Source organism: Mchenga conophoros, linkage group LG17, assembly GCF_057382185.1.
Source record: "Mchenga conophoros isolate Kocher_MC1m ecotype Shallow Benthic linkage group LG17, M_conophoros_male_GT1.1, whole genome shotgun sequence".
NCBI classification, from domain to species: Eukaryota; Metazoa; Chordata; class Actinopteri; order Cichliformes; family Cichlidae; genus Mchenga; species Mchenga conophoros.
In genome coordinates this window covers 8,757,424-8,770,733 of record NC_140542.1, presented here as the reverse complement: position 1 = coordinate 8,770,733, position 13,310 = coordinate 8,757,424, and the positions used below count along the sequence as shown (strand labels likewise).

General features: G+C 42.8%; 1 protein-coding gene across 2 annotated transcripts in view; it reads right to left on the bottom strand.

Moving 5' to 3' along the window:
- The window catches only part of lrrc7 (leucine rich repeat containing 7), a 148,860-nt gene extending 139,820 nt beyond the window's left edge, over nucleotides 1–9,040 (bottom strand). Inside the window, exon 1 of one of the 2 annotated variants that reach the window (XM_085253105.1) lies at nucleotides 8,615–9,040. The gene's annotated coding sequence lies outside the window, so the exon portion shown is untranslated. Of the gene's footprint in view, nucleotides 1–6,132; nucleotides 6,244–8,614 lie in introns of those variants that run through there. The other variant, XM_085253106.1, reaches the window with a different exon arrangement.
- Between the last annotated feature and the right edge of the window lie 4,270 nt (nucleotides 9,041–13,310).

The window sequence follows — 13,310 nt, the reverse complement described above, 5'->3', positions numbered from 1 at the left end:
AAGTTACTTTCCCTAGTAACTAGTTACTTTGAAAGTAACGAGTAACTTGAAGTAACTGAGTTACTTTTGACAGAAGTAACTAGTAATGTAACTAAGTTACTATTTTAAAGTAACTTACCCAACACTGAACATACAGAAAATATTTTTAAATCCCTAAATATCAGTATTGGTCTTAGAAAAAAAGGAATATTGCTGAAACGAGTCTAAACGTATTAGTATTGTGTGGATGTTTGGGGTTGAGGGTGGAGCCTTTCCAAAAGGTCAAGAGCTGGGGCACATCCTGAGTAGATCTGCACCTAAAGCAAGTTCAGAATCAAATATGAAAGTATTGAGAACCTGTTTTTGAAGTGTGGGAGGAAAAACACACACAGGCACATGGAGAATCTGTGTGAACTCTGAACATTTGGTGCCAATCGCCATACACTGGGCCTCCCTCATGTCTTTGTATTTTAGCTTAATTGAATTTCAATCTGGGGCTCCTCACCTTGAACGCTCTAGGTTTCTTTTTAGTGATCCACACATGTCTGTGAACTGTTATTATCTTCACCTCTGGTCGGGGTGAGGCATTTTTTTGTAACAGGCATGGAAGTAAATATCCTCCCTGCACCTGTGAATGTTAACCAGTCCATTTTGACTGTGGATAACACATTTCCACAAGGAGACTAGTGCAGAGATAACAGTGGCAATTGGTCTCAATATAGCAGAGGACACGCAAGAAGACATGTTCTCAAAAGAGAGTGAGAAAAAGAATCTGTGTAAGCCTAAGGGATGACTGCAGTTAAGCAGGGTTTTCATACTCATGAAACTGTCACTGTTATTCTCTTATTCAATCAAAAAAATGGATCTGGGGGATTTTGTTTCTGAAATTGCAAAATAAACACGTCATAAGATTAAAAAGGCTGTCTGATTGTCTGTCGTATGATTGTGTTGAATCCTTAATCTGCGCAGTAATGACACCTGACAGATGCTGTTTATCTGAAGCTGCAGGATAATCAGAAACATCGATTATGGGCTGTTTTTTGCTGACCGCAGATTAACGCGCTTACATGTTTTTCAGCAACGGGAACTGTTGAAAGCTCATCACTTGAATGAGTCATCCTCTCCGAGGCTCCTTAAACTGTGCCAGCGTTTTCTTTCTGCTGTTTTTATAACTTGTGACAGAAAAATTAAATATCGTTTTTTTATGTTTAATATTGTGGAAACCTGACAAGCTTTGCTTCTCTCATCTGTCGCCTCCTTTGTCTCTCGCTCTCTTTCTTCCCAGTCTCTGCTCATTTCTCACTGTTTCGTAATCCAGCTGAGAATGATGCAACTATACAGTAACTGTACAGACAGATGAGCGCAAACACACACATAATCTTTCTAAACCAGACTACTTAGGAAGCAATTCATCTGCACTTAGCCTGAATTTTATGGACAGATGAAAAACCTTCTTTCTAGCACCATTTCTCTTTTTCTGGATTGCACGTCTGTCTTCATATATGTGGGTCAGAATGCTTCACTTGTAGCCGGGCCTACTTTAAGTAGATTGGTTTGCAGAGTTTTTCTTATTACGCTGATTAGACTTGTGTACCTACACTGAATGCTTACCGATTTTTCCAGTCCTCACAAACTAAAAACAAGCACATATGCCTGCTCTAATAGATGCAGGAGCAGAATCAGTTACGCTAAAGCCTCTGCTTATTACTTTCAAATGAAGGAGCTGTTTTTATTTCGTCTAACAGCACTAAGTGATGTTTTGAAGGATTTCAAAAATAAATCTAAGTGGTTTTCCAAGTTGCAACTGTACCTTATATTCCAAGCAAAGGACTGCATGACCAACATATGGCACAGGGCCACACAGAGTTTTTTTTTTTCTTATTTAATAAACTAGAAATTAATTAGCTTTAAAGAGCACGATGGGTTCTGAATTTATATGCGATTTTGGTCCTCGGATAAAAAAGGAATTTTTAAAATCCAGTTTATTACTATCCATTATGTCTGTGAAGGTTCTCAGTCATCCAGGTCATCGTAGTCTAAGTCTTCACCTCTCACCCAACAAGCTTCTTCAGTTCTAAGAGCAACTGGTGGTTGAGTCCCAGATTTAAAGCCCTATGGGAGTGTCCCCAAGATGGTCATCTTGGCTCATCACACGAGACAAGATGGTCGTTCACAGTGGACATCGATGGCTTCTTTCAATACTCTTTCTAACCATCTGTGTTAGATGGATGAACAGAGGCGGTGGCTTACGACACCAACTGTCTGTCATCTATAATACAGTTTTGAGATCCCTTCCCAGACGCCTTAACTCCCACTCACATCCTGGGCCATTTGACCTCAGGAAATCACATGATAGGGTGGGGCTAGGCTTCACAATGGGTTCACCCAAAACCTCGGCTGATTGTGACCCACACCCACTTTCACACCTTGGCTCGTGTGATTAGGTAGAAAATCCATAGGGAGGTTCATGACCCTCTTGGGGGCACTGCACTCCCATAGGGCTTGAAATCTGGTTATCTCCACCAGTTGCTCTTAAAACTTAAGAAGCTTCTTGGATGAAACGTCTTCAAGGAAACTTAAAGAAGTCCAGATGCTTTTCTTTCCAAGCTCCTTAGACTACTATCCACTATGTTTACATTTCACTCAAAAAGCACATTTATACTTTCTTTTAAACAACAACAACAAAAAAGAAGTAAAATCCAGGGTAGGATTACTAGAGCCAATAAGCTTAATGACAAGTGTGAGGCATCTATGTGGTACGTACAGTGCATGATGCACAGAGTATGACGGGTGCAACATTAGGATTGAGTTATGGTCTCACACGGACTACTTTCTGTCAAGACATGGCAGCAAGAAAATTAGTTCCTTTGAGTAAAAAGAGGCATCGAGGGGACAGGGGCTGGTGTTGTATCGTTTAAAAATTGGATAACAATGTACATTTCACTTCATGGACACATTTACTGTGGTGCATTGGGACGCTCACGACATCAGATATCGTGCCCCAAAAGAGTTCACAGTGACAAGATTATTGTCATTCAGTGAGTCAAAATGAACCACAACGGTTGTTATGTGCTGAAAATTAGACTCAAAGTGCAATGAGGTAGCCAGAGTCTGGAACTAAACTCGTGCTATAGTAACATACATAAAGAACAACTGCCCGATTATCCTTGACATATTATTGACACATTATATTTCAAATGTGGTCATCATCAATACACCCTGAGGTGGATCAATCAAAGAAAAGGGAAAAATATGAAATACAGTATTATAACCAAGAAATGACAGTTCCCTAATTGTTAACTCTTTTACAATACAAAGAAAAATGCTGTTGTATTGCAGCACAGGCCATTTAGCGTTTATTCTGCCAATCCTGTTGGAAACTACAAACTACAAGTTATTTGACAAATCTTTGAATGATTTCTATAAAATGCAACTTCTTTTTCTGACTCAAACATAGATAGCAGCCTAACAAAACAGGCATTTTCCACAGCAGTCATGTTGACTTGTCAGAGTAGCATAAGCACAGATGTTCCCAATCACATTAACAATACTTCTGTCCCGTTTAAGTTACCCATGAAGTCATAACAGTGTCACACTGACCTGAAACCAAAGCAGCTCAGTGAAATAGAATCAGCCATTATCCTGTGATGAATACGTGTCTTCTGTGAGCGAGAATGATCATGCTCTGTATCACCACAGTTGAGATGATTTAATCTACGTTTTGCTCTAAAAAAACCCATTTCAGGTTTTCACGGAATATGTTCCCATGATCCGGTTTCTCTAAGCAGTCACACGATGGGGGGTATCAGAATGTGGCTGCAGCCACGTTCATGCCAAAGGCTTGGTGCTGGCACCAGAAGATCAGAAACATGCGCAATTCTAGTGCTCCCATCTCACCAAAAATAACAAACAAACAAACAAACAAACAAACAAACAAACAAACAAACAAACAAACAAACAAACAAACAAACAAACAAACAAACAAACAAACAAAAAGAAATATATGGAATTTAGAAGTAAAATACAGACTACAAGCCACACAACTGCTACATTCCAGGGCTCTGAGACTGAGTTAGTATCTGAATATAAACACGCAGGCATTATAACTGATGCCTTTTTCTCTTTTTCACTGTATTCAAGCAACTGGTGGAGAAGCGTCCCCCGCTGTCATTTGAGGCAAGAAAGAGACTTGTAGCTTCCACTTAAATGTCAGTTTTAGATTAAGGTAATCTCATTTATATGCATCCCTCTCCACAATGCTTAGAAACACTGGATACTACCTTTAGTACAAACCTGAAACCTCTCACCTTAAAGCTCTCACTCTTGTATATTGCATGCTTAGGCTGGATGGTCAGCTCTGACATTTCATAAACTCAGCCACTGGTGCATTGTTATTTATATTGTTACTGTTGCTTTGCTCACACCTTACTTGCATTCATTACAAAAAACTGTGAAAAGGCAGCCCAAAACGGAGACTATATGAATGTGCAAATTCCTTCAGCTTCAACCCAAGTGGCATTAAATGGGAGAAGTTAAAAGACGACTATAAAAACAGATAAAAGCTTGTAAGGAAGATTAACATCCTGGATAGGTGTCCGGATGAGGTTTAGGTGCCTCTGTTTTAGGTTTGTGTTGTTTACAAATTGCAGTTCCTTCTTTAGAGAATCTGAATCTGTCAAATTGATGTTTATCAGACAAAGGGAAAAAAAGGGTTTGCTGGCCTGCTCCTGTGCACAGTGTATTGCTGCAACACCATTGGAGTGAAAACTTCATAGTGCAGTTCCTTTGGTAACATGTCTGTGTGTCCAGACCTAATAAATCTTAGTGGCAGAATATCCTACATCTCCCAGATCCCTACACCTCAGAAGAACTAGTCCACAATCTTTCCAATCTTTCAATCTGCATCAAACCTTCCCACATTCCCTGGAAGTCTTAATTAGCAGGTTTATGAGCAACAGTACACATCTTCCCCGAGAAACACAGATAAAATCAAACACCGCACAGTTCAGTACAGCTGTTCAAATGTGGAAAAACACCTTCAGAGAATACGGACACAGCTGAGCAGGTTACGTACAATGTAAACCTGAGATAACCAGTTATACTGCTGAAGCTTCAAACATCTGCTGTCGCAGCTTTGACATTGCCATCGGACTGTGGGATGTAAAAAGAATATCCCACAATGGAGGTTGGACCACAGGGGTGTCATCATGACCAGATCGCCTTTAGAAAGTCTCTGTGACCTTGAAACCAGACAGGATAATCATCTGGATATAAATACATACAGACAGTAACAACAAGGGCCGGTTCTAGAAGGCAGGTTTGACTTCATTTAGTTCATGGGCTCAGAAAATAGTTTGTCTAAAAGTTCAGTTGAGTGTGTGTGTGCATGGTGAAGGGAAATTTTAAAAGGAAAGGCATCATGATGCTCACATGCTATGAATCACCATGGCAATAATAAGCACAGCCTCCATTTTAACCCACTGGAGGAAAATATTAATACGTAGCGGTACACATCCATCTTTAAAACACGGCATCAACGGTGAAGCAGCCTGAGTTAGAGAAAAGTAAGTTTGGCAGAAGTACACTAGTCCTGAAGTCCTGCTGCCTGGTTTCAAATTCACGTGTAACCTCACAAGGACAAGGTGCCAGTAGCAGCAAAAGATCAACGCTCTCCCATATGATATCAGCTGTATAAATAAGGGAATTAAATGGTGTGTCAGATGGCACCTTCATGCTCGGCAGGAGGAGAGGAGGCAAAAAGGAACTTGTGGTTTGTTTAGGGAAATATGCCGCAAAGCAGATAGGTCTCACAGAGTGAAAACGCAGTATAACTTGTGCAGAGTTAAAAGGATGCCTGTTCCTAGAACTGAAAACTTTCCCTTACCTCGAAGCTGACAACCTGGATGCAGAAAAGACGATCTGTCAGATGAAGCAGGTTGCATGTATGCCAATGTAGCAACTATGGAACAAATACTGAAGGGAAGCCGCAACATTCTGACTATAATTTTCCATCTTCTGCCTAAATCAGTTTGAGTTGACATTTATTCTTATTGGCTGCATTAATCCATCAAATCCATCTAATTTTACTTATATAGCACTAAATCACAATACCAGTCACCTCAAGGCACTTTATATTGGAAGGAAAAGTCTTACAATCAGACGACCCGCTTTGAGCAAGCACTTGGCAAGGGTGGGGAGGAAAAACTCTGTTTTAACAGGAAGAAACCTGCAGAAGAGCAGGCTCAGGGACGAGCAGGCATCTGGTGCGACTGGTCCGGGGTAAGTGGAGGAGGACAGGCCAAAAGCTGAAAGTGGAAGAGAGCCACTGTATCAAATCCAAATATTACAAGGTTGTAAAGAGCTGCACAAGAAACTGCCCCTCCTCTCATTTTTCACACATCAATGTTAGTATCATCGAAGCTATGTGATATGAATGCAAAGCTGGTTCAATTTTCAGACTTGTTTTCTTATATAAAAGCTTTTTCTTTAGCTTTCAACAACTGAGTTTGACATTAATTAGAGTTTTGCACCTCCTGTTGCCACTTACGCAGTGTCACTGACACACAGTCATCCTGTTATCCAACAGGCATGCTAAAACACGACTGCCATGCTTTTACCAGTCAGGACTGATCAGGTGATATTCTGAGGTTAGCCTTTAGGCTGCAATCGCAGGACTATGCCGATGTTACTTTACAGTTCGCTAGAAGAATTCCACAGCTGAGGGACATCCCAGTGAATCTGTGGGTTAAGGTGAATATCTCAGTACTTGTGAATTTGTGGGCTGAAATTTGGCTCGCGGTCTCCCCTATCCCCTCGCTTTTTCTCCCTGTCATCTTTCCCTGCAGTGCTCTAAAAACAAGCAGAAAGCAAAAACGAATCCCAAAGCTTTATATCTGCGGTAGACAGAGCTGTGAAGAAGAGATGGTTCCTCCTACGCAGGCAGGCAGACAGGCAGTAGCTCTAGAGACCCAAACACCTCCAACTGTAGCTACTCTCATGCTATGGAATATCTGATTAGGCCTCAGTGATGGCACACAGAAAGCAGCCTCCGTACGAGCTGCCGTCCCGTAGATTTATTCTTTAGATTTGTATCTGCAACAAGCATCTGAATTCAACGAGCGGACCGATACCAGACCTGCAGTCACAAAGATAACAGATTACAGTGTTGTAAGAACTATCAGGTCCAAACTGTAAAGGGTATCGTTAAAGGTTGCCTACGTCAAACCTCAAAAATCTGTTAGGCTGCAACATTAGCGAGGAGACAAGATGGAGTTTTATGAGTGGCGTGAGTCATCTCACATCAAGATGGTTGGCATAGAAAATATCGTCATTCATCCATTCATCTATTCATCACGTACATCTGTAAGATTTGTTTAAATTGTTAAGACTTTTTTTTGTGCTATACCACTAGATAAAACTGTTTTAGCATGTGTATCTTTGTGACTCACATGCCAAAGCATAGACGAAATACTTTGATTTCACCATGCAGATATCAGCATTATCACCACAGTGATAACAAGATTCAGAATTTTGTATGTTAAAATCATGTTTTTGAATAACATCAATTGTACCTTGCAGAAAACTCCAGATATTTAACATTTTTGGATCTAAATTGAAGGTTTTGGTTATTTTACTTCAGGAAAAAAGCCCCCCAAAGCAGACAATTAAGAAAATAAATAAATAAAGACTTCCTCCTGCTGAAAGTTTTCACACCTGATCCAAAACAGCATTCAAGCCTTTGAGGTGTCCTCAGGTGGTCGGGAAGAGGACTCGCAACGTTAGAGCAGCCGAGCAGAAAGCCAAGTCCCTGATGGTGCAGAGCTGAGTCCTGGGGGCAAGGGGGGAGAGCCAGCTGTCGCCTGGCCCGAGGTTCCTAATGGAGGTTTTAGGAAGTCCTGGTGGCACAGACCCCAGGTGCTAAGAGCAATGCAGACCTCGCGCATGACCCGTCTCTCTTTATGATCTTTAAATTGCATCGAGAGGATCAAACATTCGCCTGCGCACAGCAGTGAAGCGCAGCTGAAGCACAGCAAAGCTTTAAACTGAAAACAGGGTGATGCAGTCATACATATAGATAAAGAGGTATGGATAATTCGGTGTAAGTGTCCTTTGAAGATCAGCCTATCCCATTAGAAACTGCCTTTGTGTCTTTCTAGGTTACAGTAGAAAGGAAGGGAGCAGTGAGGTTTCTCTGGACTGATGGGACAGCATGGTGCTGCACAGCTCTGATACAAGAGTATAGATGAAGTGTTATGTAATTAATACTCCTCCTCCTATGCAGATACAGTAGACAAGCCTTAAATTCCTGGCCTCAGCTGTAACTGTACTCCTGCTAGAGCTCACATATACAGAATCTTTGGAATCACCCTGCCTCAGACCCAGCGGCTCTTACTCAGCTAAAACATTTGCATACCTGAGACTGTAGAACGGGCTTAATGTGTGATGTAGGTTTCATACAGTAACACCAAACAGCCTTGTACAGCCACGCAGGATGCAGGAAAATCTGCCTCAAGCGCACACAATCCAGAGACCTCCCCCCTCCACTTTACCTGCTATCCCATATTTCACAGTGCTGGCAAGGACAGGTGACTGACTAAAGCCAAGACACAGAAAAGTAGCATGCGGCTTCTCTTACCAACAAATCTCCCCCTTGTTGAAGAATCCTTCCTTTCCTCTCCCTTCAGCCGGCTTCTTCCAGAGCTCCAGCTTTCATCTTTCCAGCAAAGCGAGCAGGAGGGAAAGAGTGAAGGACTTCAGATAATTATCATTTCTCTTGCTCTGTTTTCTTTCCTTCTCTCCTCTCTTCCAGATTTCTCCACAGGCTCCGGGGGGAAGCAGGAGCATCAGTGATACACTGCCGCGCGCTCCGCTGCAGGAGGCTGGACGTCAATCACACGGGTAACCCAGGGAACTGCTGAGCCCGCCCCCTGGCCAACCCTGATTGGTCGTCAGTCAGAGAACCAGAAGTCACAAGTCCTCCTCGCAGATCTACAGATGGGTGCTGAGAGCTGTGGTGGGATCATGTACACAGCCAAAGAAAACAGTAGTGGATTGCAGTACTTGTGAACTCTCTTTCTCTCCTATCTCTCCGTGTCTCTCTCTCTCTTTCTATGACTTCAGAGCTGACTGCTTTATTTTACAGTTGCCTAGCAACCCACTGGCATGCGTGAGTATGTGGTGCAGAGCAGGAGGAGAGATGTGGGAGAGAGAAAAGGAGTTCAAGTCCTCAGCCCTCTCTCTCTCTGTCAGAGGTGTGGATGGGTGTTGAATATTTCAGCTTTCAGCAGCCACAGCATCCCTTCTTTGTTTTATGGAGGTTGTTGTTGTTATTGTAGCTGGGCAGATGACTGCATGTGCAGCCCTGCAAAGTACTTGATGTTTGAGGAGTCATTTTGATTCACTTTAACTCAACACCAAAACTTTTGGGGCTAAAAAAACAAAACTGCGATATATCCTATGCTGGTGTTCATTACTTCTATGAAAAACTCAGATCTTTTTAAAGGTTTGGGAATTTGAAATTGGTATAGGTGTATATGTGTTATTATGATGGCAAGTCACACATGGTAAGCTCCACACCTCACCACCAGTTGATTCACTTTCGTTTACTTTGCAGTCACCACTTTAAATATATTCTACTTATTGTCCAATATTGTTTCTTTATTAAATGTATTTTTTTTTCATTACACCTGCCAATGTGGCGTGCACACATATTAACACTGCAAGGTCAAAGTTCTGTTTTATTTTATATTAATACATCTATCTGGGGTTACCTGGGAAAAAAAGAAGATACCCACCTTGTGTCAAAATTTGATTGATGACCCTAGCCTTGACCTTTTGACCTTACCGGAAGTACTCCGGAAGTGGCGCACATAGGCTTTCACATGAAAACAGTCACACAGCGATAAAAAGAAACACAAAGAATGGTGAGAAGCTGTTATATATATATATATATATTTAATATATTCAATTTTAAATCCATGTAGACATTGAGGGTTCTCGGGAGGGGCCGTGCTAACACCTGCTGCTCTCTGGCAGCAGCACCATGCTCTCCCTTGTTTTAAATGCACTTTAGAGCAACACGCAGCAACACTACACATGAGCGGGAGGAGGGAGGTATGGGGTCTTCACACACCCGTGTTCTCTACTAGCCATCGGGGCGGGGGGGCTGGGAGGAGATGTTGGCTGTCCGATTGGCCTCCCTGCTGCTGCGGAGCCTGGGACGGTCTGCTTGCCTCCACCCCGAGGGGAAGGGTAACATCTCTTGAGTCTGGGTGCCGTTTCCCCCTCTGGGGGCGAGGGTACCTGGACCCGGGGTATAGAGTATGTTTGGGGAGTGTGTACATGTCCGTTTATGTCAATCCTTACGTTGGGTGAGTGCTGAGTGTTTGTATATGTGCGCATGAGGGTGGGAATGCATGTTTGTGTCTGTGTGTGCCTGTTTGTCTGTGTCTATATGTCAGGTCGGGTCTTAGACTCCACCTCTCTGGGAACTCCCAGGCCCTCCAAAGTGTGGAGGCCTATCTCCCCTCACCACACTCCCTGCCGGTGACTGATGCCCTCAGGGGTCGGAGCATTGGTGGTTCTTGGTGTCCGGGGCTGGGCGCTCAGGTATGTACCAGCTCACTCCCGGTGGCTACTTGGCAGGGCCTGGCGCCTGTTGCTCGGTCAGGCCTCTTCCAGGGCGTGGGGGGCCCTCGGGCCTCTGGGCCTGCAGCTCGGTCCACTTGGGCACAGCTGGCTGCCGGCAGAGCCGGCGGGCATGCCGGTGCAGGCCCCTCTAGCTTCTGCTCGGTGGCTACTGGGTGACCCCTCGTCTGGGGATCCTCAGCCCTTCCCATGAGGGTGGCACGGATGCCCCTCCGGTGGTCCTCCTTGGGCTCTCGCACTCTGGGGCCTCTGGATGTCTGGGGCCTGGATCTCCTCCATGCCTGCTTCATGCCCTGGGGGACAGGGCTATGGCTCTCTACATCCTCTTGCAGACCATTACATGTGGAAACCATTTGAATACAAGCGCGCTGATCCACACAGGTGTGCACACGGGTGTTCACTGTTCTTGGACTTAAATCACACCTTTCTTGGCTGCTACTTCAAAGCACATTGTGCGCTGTCTGTCCTGTGTGCTGCACAACAACATTCAATATTTAGTATTTACTGCTGTTTACACTTAGCTAGATTAATGCGATGGTGTTGTGTTTAGTATGTTGCTTTGTTTTTTTTTTGCTTGTTTTCTATTCTTTTTCTCTCAACAGGTGAGCCAGGAGATTTTTTTTCCCCCTTTCTCACTGTCCCTCTCCCCTTCTGTTTTTCTTTTCCTTCCTCTTTCTTTCTCCCTTTCCTATCCCTCACTCATGTCTGTCCCGTCTGTAACAATTGAAAATAAAATAAAATAAATAATAAAAACAAAGGTCGATCAAATGGACCAATACGGCAATGCCATGATGATCCATTATAAATCCATTGGGTATCCTTGTTGGTCTTCAGACAACAATTCTGACGGCTAAAGAACCAAATGGGACAGGCAAAAAAAAAAAAAAGAAGCTGTTGTATTATTAACTGCAATAGCCGGTCGCATGAAAGCCACGGGAAGCCAACGCGTAACGGTTTTTATCAGATTACGTTGTGGAAGAGAAATTGTTTAAGCCATGTTTCCGAAGTAACAAAGAGCTGACGGATGGCCTGGATTGCAGCCATTTGAAGACCAAATATAACGTTCCAGCACACTCCAGCTCACATGTCAGTCTGCTCCAAGCATTTCCACAATCCGCATTTCTGTTGTAGTCATTACGTAATTTATCATAACATAATTGTTGATGTAGGTTACAAATAAGTCTTATATTGATTTGAATTAAATTCGTTGCGCTATGCTGCTTTGTTCACTGTGGCTTTGCGGGCTAATGTTTGTTGTGTTTTGTAGGAAAACCAGCCTACAAAATGCTGGAATGTGATTCTATCAACCTGGGTCATACCGAGTTTAAAGCTGCTACCACAGCCAGATTTGATCGGTTAAGAGAGAGAGCGAGATCAAAACAGCCACGAAAAGTCCTACATATATGTGCCCAAGTGTTGTATTGAAGCAATCAAGTGATTAATAACTGTTTTCCAGTATGTTGTTTTGCAATGTTTTTTTTTTGTTGTTGTTGCATTGTTAATTTGTTTTTCACCAAAGCAGCTAATAAAGCACAATGGAATACAATTTTGCCTCTTTCTTGTAAGATTCTATAATAGAAGGAAATAATAATGCCAGTTTTAAATAAAGACAATAAATTGAATGAATTACAAAACACTTATTTTATTTCTATTGGATCTGAAAATGTTGCCTAATAATACAACCTGAAAAGACAAATAGATTGCATTGGCCTGTGCAGGAGGTAAAGAAAAAAAATGTAACAACAGCTGTGAAATGGAGTAGTCCAAATCACCAAAGTAAACTGGACCTGGGCTTGTTGCAGGGATCTGAAGTTACTAAACATTTTGTGAGTGTATGCACTCACACTTGACCATATAGTTATAAATATGTGCGTGATGAAAGCTGGGCAGCACGGAAACGTCTGTAGTCCACTCTGTATGCTCGTATGAGTCTAACCCTTTCACTCCTTTGATTTTTACCTTGTACTTTTTTTGCCTTTTCGTCAAGTCTGTCTTTGTATGGACCTGCCGTGTTCTCGGTCGTGTGTTTTTGGGGCAAATAAAATGCAAGTAGGGATTAAAACCGCAGAATTAATGATTACCGGTGCTGGAAATGCTAGCGCTTGATGCAGTGTTTTGATTGCCACTCGTACCCACAATGAGCGGCTGTGGTGATACCCTCACGACGGTCATTTGAAATCCTCACGACTGCGCTCAAACTGCGCACACGCAAACACATAAATGTCGGGGCCTTCCTCAATATGCGTACTTGTGCGTACTTGCGTTCTCGTGTACTCGTGATACGTCATCAGTCGGAGACCAAGTACTGTTCCAATTCGAAGTACGCATCAAGCCGAGAATGCGAAAAAGTCCCAGATGTGTTCTCGCTCCGCCCGTTTTATCGAGCATGCATCGGTGGTGACTTGTGTGGACTTGGTACAGCTAAATATCTCAGAATGCATTCCATCCAAAACTCAAACGCTACAATGGCGGACGAGCGGGGCTAAAAACTTTTAAATATTACTCTTTCTGGGTCGCAAAATTAACTTTTAAGTTATTTTCAAGCGAGAATGTAGCTGTGTAGACTTCAAATATCTGCTCGATTCATCAAGATATCATATATTTCAAAACGTGCCCCGACGTTTTCGGAGACGTCTGTGAGCTGCCAGCTCCATAGCAGACAGCGAGGTCAAGGATTATTAGAG